The 12,318-nt window shown below is 38.9% G+C and overlaps 1 protein-coding gene across 2 annotated transcripts in view; it reads left to right on the top strand.

Annotated features, from left to right (window-relative positions):
* The first annotated feature begins 8,365 nt into the window (after positions 1 to 8,365).
* The window catches only part of IL1RL1 (interleukin 1 receptor like 1), a 29,475-nt gene continuing 25,522 nt past the window's right edge, over positions 8,366 to 12,318 (top strand). The window contains exon 1 of one of the 2 annotated variants that reach the window (XM_033124202.1): positions 8,366 to 8,480. The gene's annotated coding sequence lies outside the window, so the exon portion shown is untranslated. The remainder of the gene's footprint in view (positions 8,481 to 12,318) is intronic. The other variant, XM_033124205.1, reaches the window with a different exon arrangement.

Raw genomic sequence — 12,318 nt, 5'->3', positions numbered from 1 at the left:
ATTTTTGGTGACTGCGGAGTATTTGATTAGTTTAAAGTACCATAGATTATTTAATCAATTGTTTAATCTGCATTTAGTTTTTTTCTATTATCCATAACATTGTTAATGAGAAGATGAATATTTTTGAACATCCATGATTTCCTTAACTATATTAACTGAAGAGCAAGTACCAAGTTAAGGGTATTTTGATTCAAATTTCCAAATTGCCCTTTACACTTTTTGCCAGTATAGGATATTATAATTTTGTAAAGCTTTTTTTTTTTTTTTTACAAATTTGAAAGTAAAAGTGATAATGTTATTGATTCTAATTTGTATTTATTGATTAATTTTGATGCATAATATTTTTGATTAGCTTATTGAAAATTTCTATACCCTCTCTTTCGAATTGCCTGTTCATACCATTTGCTTATTTTAAAAAATTAGTTTATTTTTTCTGTTATTGATTTATAAATTAAATTTTTATAAAAAGTATATATATATAAACAATGAATATAAGCTATATATACTATATAGATATATACTATATTTCAAATAATTCTTCAGTCTATTGCTTGCTGTTTACAGTATATTCAGATGTAATGAAATTGATTTGATTTTTGCTATTATAGTTTCTACCTTTATTGTTGTGCTTAAAAAAACGAATATTATTCTCACCTCATAACCAAACAAATGTTTTATTCTATTTGTTTATAGCTTTAATTTGTTTGGTTTTTTTTCCCCTTCTTCCACCTCACCACCCCCCCCCCCCCCCCCCCCCACTCCAGTTCAAGTGGTTGTTTCCCAGTCCCCTTGTGTAGGACACAGTTCCCTAGCTCATGCTGGTATTAAGAGCCTTGCACTCCCTGGCTGAGGCCGTCGGTCACTGGTCATCAGTCGGCCGCTCACAGCGGCTGCTGGCCGCTCGTGGCAGCACATGGCAGCCCACGGCAGCCCATGACGACCTCCAGCTGCTCGCCGCAGCCCAGCTCCAGGGAGAGCTGTTGTTCACAATCTTAGCTGTAGAGGGCGCAGCTCACTGGCCCATGTGGGAATCGAACCAGCGACCTCAGCTTTAGGAGCACAGCACTCCGACCACCTGAGCCACACTGGGCCAGCCCTTTAATTTTTTTTTTAACTTTTAGTCCTCTAATCCATTTGGAATTTAATTATTTTGTCAATTGAACTTTATTTTTCAATTGCTTTAATATATGTTGTAATGCTTATATTAAAACTTTTATAATACTTAAACACATTTAAAATCATCTTAACACCATTTATTTGAAACCTGTTCTTTCCCCCAGATTCGATATGCTGTTTTTTTTTAATCATCTTGTGATAAATTCTTATGAATGTTTAGATCAGTTTCTAGATTGCCTATTCTGTTTCATCAAGCAGTTTGTCTCCTCTTATGACTGGTTTCATATTGTTTTAATTACTGAAACTTTATCAGGCAACAGTTGATCCAAGAGAGCATATTTAGAAGGATAAATCACCCATTCTCCTAACCTCTTACTGTTTTTCACATATCCCCCAAGTATTTCTGGAAAGTGAGAAGCATGACAGATATTGAGTAATAGTACAGGCTTCATTTTCATAGTACAGGCGTCACTTGTCAGCTCCCCAATGACCAGCAGGGTGACTCAGCAAATTTATTCACTACTCCATGACCCAGTTTCCTTATCTGGAAATTGGGGATAATAATAGTCCCTACCGAAAAGTTTGTTACACTGATGATGATTATTATGATGGGTGGAACCAATGACTAGCACACATGAGCACTCAATAAAAAGTTAGTTTTGCTATTTTTATTTTATTCTTCAATTTAATTTTAGAATTATTTTGTTAAAGTCCAAAAGAAAAATCAATTGGATTTTTATTATTGAGTCTTCTCTTCTATTAGGTTGGTGCAAAAGTAATTGCAATTTAAAAGGTTAAAACTAATTACAAAAACTGGAATTACTTTTGCACCAACCTAATAGAAACATAACAGGACTCTCCAATTACTTGTTTTCTTATATTTCTCTTTTATGTCTTCTTATTGTCTGTGTATAATGTATATAATCTTACATATATTTATATATCTTGCACAATTATATTCACATGTACACTCTTAGAAATAATGCTGAAAGGAAATATGTAGACATGTTTAAAATCATTATCTCTGAGTATGAGAGGTAATACTCAGACATACTCAAAATTTCTTTACTGAATGTTACTTATATTCAGAAATACATGATTTAAAAATGACTCTGGTGCCCTAACATTCTGCTGCTTTGTACTTCAGACCTGAGGGCAGCACATGTTAGAAGTTATGCACTACATATTACACAAGTATATCAGCAAATAGTTTTTTTTTTTTTAATGTATTCTCAATTAGGGAAGTTGATTTCAGGAGAATTGGACAGAATTTTGAAGAAAAACACTTCCAAGTAGATGACTAAAGGGACTTCCTAAAAATGCAAGTTGTGGTCTCTGTGAAATCATCGTGTTTTTTTTTTTGTTTTTTTTTTACCTTTTTTTTCCCCCTCCACAATTGTCATCCCTTCCTAAGTCTCCATTTCTTTGAAATACTTCAAAATATCAGGAATTGTTCTCAGAAGATAACCTGTCATAAATACTTACAGGACTAGAGAATTTCAGCAAATGAAGTTCGTGTTTAAATTCTTACCAGCCCCAGGTGAAAGCATGTAGATTTTTAGGTTTTAGAAGACCCAAGGCCATGGACGAAAAAGTTGACATTTATTTAAATAGGAGGAAAAAAGGAGAACACTACCAACAGGTTGGCCTTCCTCTTAAGCTTTTACAATGTTAGAAGGTGAGGGGTGTTATTGACACACCAGAGAATGAAAGCCAACACACAGGGGAAGTAATGAGAACATAACCTACAGATCAGATTTTCCTCATTCACTCTCACCATGTTAAAGCCAAAGCATTTGTTTCAGATTTCAGGGAGCAAAGTCCACAATAAGAGGAAGGCAGCACATCACCACAAGAACATTTCTGATCAAGGTGAAGACTTTCTAACCAAAGTCGTGGACCGCCGGCCCAAGGCCAAGCCCCAGCTCCCATCCACTGCACTAGCTAATTCGTGCCTTTCCTATTGCAACTTCTGCTGCCTGCTTGCTGTACTCCTGGTAGCCACATGTGGATCATCTCATGGTCCATAGAGACCGTTGTCATGAGGCCTCTCAAACGCCATTGTTATACCAGTACGGACACGCAGTATGCCCTGGAGTTTGAGGCCGCATGATGAAGTGTTGCTTACTATGACCAAAGGAAGTTGTTTCCTTCTGATACAGGGCAAAGGTCTGTTGAATATATCGAAAGAGCACATAGAGAGAAGATAATTTATCTGGTTAGACGAGGGAAGGAAAGTTTTGCTTCGGAGTAATCTCTAAGACAGGAAGTTTCCTCTGATAACAGAAATTCAAGAAACACAGCAGAAGCAGCTTCTTGACAACACAGATAACAAAAGGCCTATTAAGTAGGTGTGGAAGTTGAATTTTTGACTGCTCCATAAGGGAAATACTATGCAGAAAAAACCCATGGAGATCAAGTCGTTTCCCACCAGCAAGGACCCCTGACTTCTACCTCTGTGTTGATAGATTCACAAGGAAAGTAGTTATAGACATATTATTATCAATTACTATTTATTTATTTATTGGTGTATAACAAACTACACTAAAATATAGCTTAAATTAAATAAATAAATAAATATATAGTTTCAATAAGTGTTTGTTATCTCACCCATTTTCTGAGGGTCAGGAGTCTAAGTGCATTAGCTGGGTGGTTCCACTTCTGGGTCTTTCATGAAGTTGTGGTCAAGCTGATGCCCAGAGGGAACTGAGAGGTTTGCCTGCAGGGCTGCTCATGTGGCTATGGGCAGGAGGCTTTGGGACCTCTCCACGTGGAGAGGGCTCACCACATGGCCCCTCAGAGTGAGAGAGGCCTAGATGTCAGCCGCATGGCTTTTGTGTTCTAATCTTAGAAGAGGCTTATTATATATTTCATTGGTTAACTAGACCTACTTGGTAGAGTTGGGTAGAAGACCATACAAAAGTGTGATTGATAGGACGCAGAGATCATTGGAGGTCATCTTGGATGCTGGCTGCCACACCTACTAAAGGTGATTTTTACAGGAGCCTCACAATTTCCAGCTCATTTTTTTGTTTAAACTACTCAAGTCTTGTTCCTACTTGAACCTTGTTAAAACATGGAGAGATCTAAGTGTATTTTATAGAAAACCTCAACTAAACATTTTCCATTATTTTCTTTTGGAGAGGGAGGGGACGTGTGTGTGTGTGTGTGTGTGTGTGTGTGAGAGAGAGAGAGAGAGAGAGAAATCAAATTTTTCAGATCAAAATACTTTTTTCTTCCAGTTGAACATATAACTTCAACATAACTCTTCTTCCTCAACTCCCAAATCAAACACCTCTGCTAAATCTGAGCAAAACAAGGACTTTTTTAAACTTTGGAATATAGGAGTAAAAAGGAAGGGAGAGAACACTAGCTTTCTTGCTTGGTTTTCATTTTTGATTTCTCAAAAACAGAGAGAAATATATGACTCCAAAGTCTTAGGTCTGTATAGATTATACTAGGATAAGTAGGAGCCAATTATTAAGGCTAACTGCTTCAGTAAAATCAAGAACAGCCAAGTAACCACCTGAAAACAGAAACTTTTTTTTTTTTTACCTATTACGGAATCATAAAAGATCTGAATGAACTCACTGTCATGTGACTATAAAATAAAACTGAGATTTTTCTTGTTAAATATGATGAAAGGAAGAGGGACCCAGGGTGAACGGTGAGGTAGAGACATACAAAGCTAGTCTTATAATAAAGTGAAGTTTCTGGCTATGTATTAGATTTGATTAGAATTTTCTGGGTTAATACACTTATCCTACAATTTTCTTTATGTTTAGGTGTGGAGATTCTTTTATAAGCCATCAAGACATTTATATGTATAAGATTTTTTGAAGTTTGGGTTTTTTGTTTGTTTGTTTTTTCAAGAAACTCTTACTCCTTGAGAAAGTAAAGCAGCAAGTCTTACTAGTGAACAAATTCCATGGGTTGTAACAATCAGGTAAGAGGTAAGAAAGTGCTAGAAGTGGGGAAGGGTGCACATGGGGAGGTGAACGTGAACCAAAAGCAGATGTGACAGAGAAAAAGGAATTTGCAACTTGTAGCCTCAGCTTCTTTCTAAAATGGGTGCAGTCTTTCTAGCTGCCTAGCATCTTGGTGGATTTGGGGTGTGCCCATATGGGGACAGCCACTGAGGAGAAGTGAAAGGCTCCTGGGCACCTCTGGAAGGGGACGGGTAGTGATGAGCAGGAATGAGAGGGGAAGACGGAGATCTTCTGAGTAATGTACAAATGTTTATATAGGTGTACCACATTTTAGAACTGTTTGGATTTCTTGTACAAAATGGAGGGTCTGAGTTCTGGGCTGATGCTGAGCGGAACAGAGATGGGACTTCTGGGCACAGAAGCCTGAGACAGAAGGGACCTTGAGATAATGAGCCCCAGGAATTAGTATACATCATAGGGAGGGTTCTGGGTTGTCATATGGCTGTGGAATTGGTAGTGAGACTGAATTAATTATTCCTAGTTCTCCAAGGTACAGTGAAGACCAGCTAACCTCGGTTTTGGAAATTCAGTGAGATTTTTGACATTATCAAAGCTCATTTTGGTTTGGGTGCAGAGCTAAGATATCCTTTCCATGTCGACAAAACCCACACGGCAAACAAGCACCTGCACACACACACAAACACACATGCACACACCCCACAAACATGTCTTCTCTTCCAGCAGCATCAATCTGTTGTTCCCATTTCAGATGAACAAGTTTGGCCAATGTTCATCTTTTCTTTCATGTCATTGAATGTCACAGATGATGTTGTTTCCATAAAGAATTGTCTATTGTTGGTACTGGGGCACTTGGTTCAGGAAAGTCACCTCCACAGGGTGAAGTTATTTTTAGTAGGTGCAGCCGGAGGGCAAATCATACTTGGGGGGCACTGTCAAAGGCCTTCAGGCCCAGGCAGAGATCCTCAAAGGGGCTGGGCTGTTGTCACTCCTTGGCTCACCCAGTCTGTCCATCCCAGTTGGGTGCGTCAGCAGGAGTCTCTGAATTCCATTATGCAGAGCCCTTACAGATACAGGGATTATTAAAGAGGAACTTCCTGAAGCAACCCATAGCTGCTGAGGACACTCGGTTTTCCTTCTAATGTTACTTTCTTTATTAGCAAACCTGGTGGGCCCTGACAGATGTTGGCCTCCCTGAACTTCACCAAATGTCTTGAACCATTGACAGAAACATTGGAAATGCCATTTATCATTTTAATGACTACCAAACACATTAAGTGCCAATGCTGAGAGAATTTTTGAAAGATAAATTTCACAGCAGAGTTGGCCCAAGTTTTTAAATACTGTTGTCTTAGCACTGTGATGATAAAGGATATCGAGAGATCTAGAGTTAGGGTAGAACCCTAGTTCAACCATGCCAGAAAGATTGTTAAGATTTCACTCTTGAATAAAGATGATATCGTAGTCTCTCAATAACCTACCCTATTTTATTTTTAATTTTGAGATTGTTGCAGATATCTAATTTAAACTCAAAATTTTTAGATTTGTGAAATGCTACATTCCACTTCCCCACCTTTTTTTGTAAAGAGCAAATTCCTTGAGGTCAGGAATGAATCTTACATTTCTCTGTATCTTACGTAGTACCTGAGACAATGTTGAAAATATTAAACAGTGCTGTTTGGTTTATTGTTTAAGTGTTCTCTCGTAGTGGAGGAATGACCTCATGTAAAAGTATACTTTGTGTAAAAATTGTAGAGTATGTGATTGGATTCTGCTGTAGAGTTTCATCTTTTATGTAGGTGACCACGGGTAAGGAGAAGAGGTGATTTGGTTTTCTAGGTCTTGATGTAAATATGAAGGAAAATAAATTTTGAAAAATTTTTTGTTGTTATTGTTGTTTTAAGCACAATTGTCATGGGGAGACTACTTTGAGTATTGATAGGACAGAAAGCTACCACTACTCTTTAGTGTGGCTGACCCTGGCATAACTTTTCATTTAATATTGAGAACAATACCTTTTGCATAAAGGATTTAGAGATGTAGGGAATTTGCTGAAAGTCACACTGCTAGTAAGAGGAAAAACAGGTTTTGTCTAGATGTCAGCTCTTTCTATCATTTTAGAGCATTTTCTGGCAGATGGAACATTCTGATTATTTGAAAGTCATCAATATCTTTGGAAAAGAGATCATGTGATTCAAGTAGTTTATCCAGAATTCTGATAATTGCAATATATGTCCACAAATCTGTATTATAATCATCCAAGACAGGCCATCTGGTGGCATGTGGAAAGAGTCCAGTTGTGGAGGCTTTGAGTTCCGGCTATTACTTTGGGGAAGGTAATTAATCAGCCTCTCTGAGCTTCCATTATATACCTCTGATGTAAAGGGAGAGCATGTGCAAAATCCTTGCACACACAGAGCCTAGAGCGCATAGAGTGGAATATTACTCAGCCATAAAAAAGAGTGAAATCTTACCATTTGCGAAAACATGGATGGACCTGGAGGGAATTATACTAAGTGAAATAAGTCAAACAGAGAAAGACAAATACCATATGATCTCACTTTTATGTGGAAACTAAAGAATGAAAGAAATGAACAAATAGACTCACAGATACAGAGAACAGACTGATGGTTACCAGAGGGGAGGGCATTTGGGAAGCTGGGTGAAAAAGGGGAAGAGATTAAGAAGTACAAATTGGTAGTTACAAATTAGTCATGGGGATGTAAAGTACAGCATGGGAAATATAGTTGATAATATTGTAATAACTATGTATGGTATCAGAAGGGTACTAGACTAATTGGGGGGATCACTGCATAAATTATATAGATGTCTAGCCACTATGCTATACACCTGAAGCTAATATAAAATAATGTTGAATGTCAACTGTAACTGAAAAAAATGAATAATTTTTAAAAAGCATGTATCAGAGTTGTCAAAATATTGACACTGAGGCATCAACAGTAAAACTTGCTGCAAAGATTTATACTGTTCCCCTATAGCTGCAGCTTTCAGGAAGTTACAGCTGGCAACCCACTCTCAGGGTACTAAGTGATCTGCCACCTAGATGGAGTCAGGGAGGTTTTGTTGAGAAATTCACCCACAAGGAAGGTAAAATATGGTTAAGATGAAATGTGCATCTATGGAGATAATGTCAAAATTGGGAGTACAGCTTCATCAGAGATCTTTTGAATAGAGAATGTGGTGGAAACTGAAGTTGATATTAGTTAACAGTTACGTTTATCAGTTTCAGTTGATCAGTAACGTAGTTCCTGTGTCTTAACAGATAAGGAAAATGGGAGGATTTTAAACAGGGGCATTTACATTGCATAGAGCTATTAGAGACGTTGGTTTCTAGAGTTGATAAACTCTTTTGGTAGAAAGTTGAGGAAGAAAGAGCTCAAGTAGGATTTGCTAACGGTAAGTGTCTGTGGTGTTTTTTCAAAATACTTTTATCTCAAAGGGCATGGAAATTTAAAACAAAAATTTAGGTTAAAAACAAGTGCTATCGATTTTTGGTTTATGAAAACATAGTATTACCAATGGGAAAACCAAGTTACAAACTGAAGAAGTTCCTTGAAGCCTTCCTTGTCTGGAGTTTTGGCCTCAGGTATTGGAAAGTGTCTGATGGAGGGTAGGGAAGTTTGGGGTAATGCAGAATATAGACAGAGGGTTCATATTCCAGAATCATTCTTTTTAGAATCCCCTAAAATCCAGAAGTAGAATCTCATCTACTCATGATGGAGAAGGGCAGAGAATTAGGAAGTAAGGAGCTGCTGGGCAAAGGAGTGAGGGAGAGGTGTGTGGTGTGAGAAGGAAATATAGGGTGGAAAATGAGAGCGATGGGTATAAGGAGGTAGGTTGGTGAGGGCCATTCTTTTTGGGGAGTGGGTGGGAAGTGGTGGGTAGTGAGTGAGTAGTGATTTAATTTCACATTTGTCATAGGTGACTGCTTTGAACCTCAGGTTGATGGTTCCATTCTTTTTCTCTTGGAAGGCAGCTCAACAGTAGAGTTAGTGATGGCAGAGCAGGCCACCAAAGCTTCACCCACTGAGTGTCAGTTTTCCCTTGTAATTTCCTCCAGGAGCAGAGAAATGGAGGTGGGGCGGGGGGGTATGTGCTTTCCTCTAGCCATAGTGGTTTTGTTGTTGTTGTTGTTGTTGTTTTAACTAACTCTGGAGGCCAAACTATCCATGTGTAATTCCCCCCCCCCACACACACACACACCCCTCAATAGCGACACTGTTATCCCATTTCTGATATGCTGTGTAGAGTATTGGAGACAGAAAGTTCTGGAGCTATGCAGAGCTGCAATTACTTCCTGCTTTCACACTTACGATGTGTAACTCTAGGCAACTCATTTAACCTCTTCAAGTCTAGTATTCCTTACCTATAAAACCAGCATATTACTATCAATACGAAACTCAGAGAGAGGCTTTTAAAGACTAAATGGATATAAAGTACTTAGCACAACACTGAGCTGGCAGCAAACACTTAGTAATGTCAGCCCTTATCGTCATTATTTTGTTCCTGTCTTGCTCTGGGAACTCTTACCTCTGTGCCCTGCAGACAGGCTGTGTGGCTGCTGGCTTGAACTGGACAGAATCCCCAGCAGGATAACCAGCTTCTCTTTGTTCTTGAACATGTAGTTTGGAGGAGCTCTTTGGTCCCAACATAGTTTCCTAACTGGATGCCTCTGTGTTTGGAGACGTGGACCAATAGTTCAATCGGATCATCTGAAGGGTCATTGGTTTTCAGATTCCTGCTTTTCTAGTAGGGGGACTCTTACATCTGGGTCCTTCAAGATATTTGTGCTATGATGTCTCTGCTCACCCCTTCACACTTCCCAGTTTTCTGTGGGTGCAAAAGAGAGGCTCTCCAAAGATTTGTGTGGCACTGATATCCAAGGGAAACTTCACTCTACTGAGTGGTACACGGTGCAGGAGTCTCCCAGCAGTGGTGACACCAAGATTGTGTGAGTGTACACACATGTGCACATGTGTGCATGGAGTAGGGTCCTAGTTCAAGGTGGAGGGAAAGAAAGGTCCCTGTGGTGTGGAACAAAACGCTAACCACAACCAAGTCCAGTTCTCAGAAAAAGAAAGGGCAAGGGTTGCAAGGGTTGAGTGGATTATACACAGAGACCTTTCATTTATCAAAAATATTACTGTGATAAAAACCCTTAATGTGAGGTCTATCATCTTAACAAATCTTGCAAGTGTATAATGTCATCTTGTTAACTCTAGGTACATTCTGTACAGTAGATCTCTAGAAATTTCTCATTTTGTTTAACTGATACTTTACCTTGATTACCTCCTCATTTCCCTCTGGTTCCAGCTCCTGGAAACCATTCTACTCTTTGATTCTATGTATTTGACTGTTTTAGATTCCTCAGTTATGTGGAATTATGCAGTGACTGGCTTATTTCACTTAGCGTAACATCCCTTAAGGTTCAAGCTGAATAGTATTCCTGTGCATGTGTATACTACACCTTCTTTATCCATTCATCTCTCAAGGAACATGTAGGTTGTTTCTACCTCTTCGCTATTGTGACTAGTGCTGCAATGAACCTGGGGGAGCTGATATCTCTCTGAGATCCTGATTTCAGTTCTTTGGGATGAATAGTCAGAAGTAGGATTGCTGGATCATATAATATTTCTGCTTTTAAATTTTTCAGAAACCTACATCATGTTTTCCATAACAACGGTACCATTTTACATCCCTACTAACAGTGTACAAGGGTTCCAATTTCTCCGCATCCTTGCCAACACTTGCTTCTTTTGTTTCTTTGATAATTGCCATTCTGACAGGAGTGAGGTCATGTCTCATTGTGGTTTGGGTTTACATTTCCATGATGATTAGTAATGATGAGCATCTTTTCATAAACCTGCTGTCCATTTGTATGTCTTCTTTGGAGAAATGTTTATTAATAATAATAATAACAATAATAGCCCAATTTAAAAAATGGGCTCTTATTATTATTGCTATTGAGTTGTAAGAGTTCCTTATGTATTTTAGAAATCAATCCCTTATCATATATATGGTTTATAAATATTTTCTTCCGTTCCATAAGTTGCATTTTTGCTCTGTTGATTGTTTCCTTTGCTGTGTATACGCTTTTTAATATGATGTAATCCTACTGTCTTTTTTTTTTTTTTTGCTTTTTGTCTATTTTTCTATGTGTTTGGTGTCATATCCATGAAACCATTGCCATGACTTATGTCATGAAGCTTTTCCCTTATGTTTTTCCTTATATTTTCTTTTAGAACTGGGCTCAGACACAGGGGAGAATGGAAAAATGGGGGGTGATGAAGGGGATCTGAGCAAGGGGGAGGGGGCTCTGGCTTGTCTGGGACAAAGTTGTCTTTAACACACTTGGAATAACATAGCAGTAACAGCAACAATAATTATTTACTGAGAGTGCTCTATGTGCTAGACCCCAAGCTAAGTTTCCTCTATACAAAATATCCTGTTGTTCTTATGATAATTCTGTGAAGTAGGGGTGAAATCCAGGCCTGGCTGACTCAGATCCTGTGCATTCAACTACTGTTCCATGCTAACGCTGGTGAGAGCTTTGGCTCATGGAAGCAAGACTGAATATGAGCACGAGAATGCTTGGGTTGGCTCCGTGGGATTGGCTCTGGAGCCAGCCGCATGTGGCTGAAAGGGGTGAGCGTGCTGATGGAAAAACACAGAATAAAGATGGTGTCCACTAGAATGTAACTGAGATTTAGACAGGAGTTTATAGCATATTCCCAAGGTGCGTGGATAACTTTCAACTTCACCTGCAGACCCTAAGCAAGACAACTTCTTTCAACACTATTTAAGTGGATGTTAGGTGCCTGTTTGAACTCACTCTAAGCTGGAATTAAGACTTCCATCCACCTTTCTCTCAGAAGCCTTGTAGTCAAAATGATGAAGGGCCTGTGTGCTGGAGCCTCCACCCTCTTGGCCCCACTGTACCCAACCAAGGCTCCCAGGGTGGGGGCTTATCCCTGAGGGAAGGGAATGGAATGATGGCTCTGCATCTGAGGTTCCTGGTCACTCTCCACGCTTCTCACTCTCTCTGCCCACCCCCAGGACCAATCAGCACTTTCTACATAAAGAAAGCCTTTTTCACCCGGGGTCCTCAGTTGGTCAAAAAATAGCAGCTCCCCTGTGTTGGAAGCTTGGCTTACTATACACTGGTGTCTGAATATCTTCAATTCACTGTCTGATCAGTAACCTTAAACTCTAAGGAAAATCAGAATCTCTTGAC

Source organism: Rhinolophus ferrumequinum, chromosome 13 (genome assembly GCF_004115265.2).
Source record: "Rhinolophus ferrumequinum isolate MPI-CBG mRhiFer1 chromosome 13, mRhiFer1_v1.p, whole genome shotgun sequence".
In the NCBI taxonomy this organism is placed as follows: domain Eukaryota; kingdom Metazoa; phylum Chordata; class Mammalia; order Chiroptera; family Rhinolophidae; genus Rhinolophus; species Rhinolophus ferrumequinum.
Note: the sequence above shows the minus strand (reverse complement) of the source record. Positions and strands in the feature narration are given on the sequence as shown.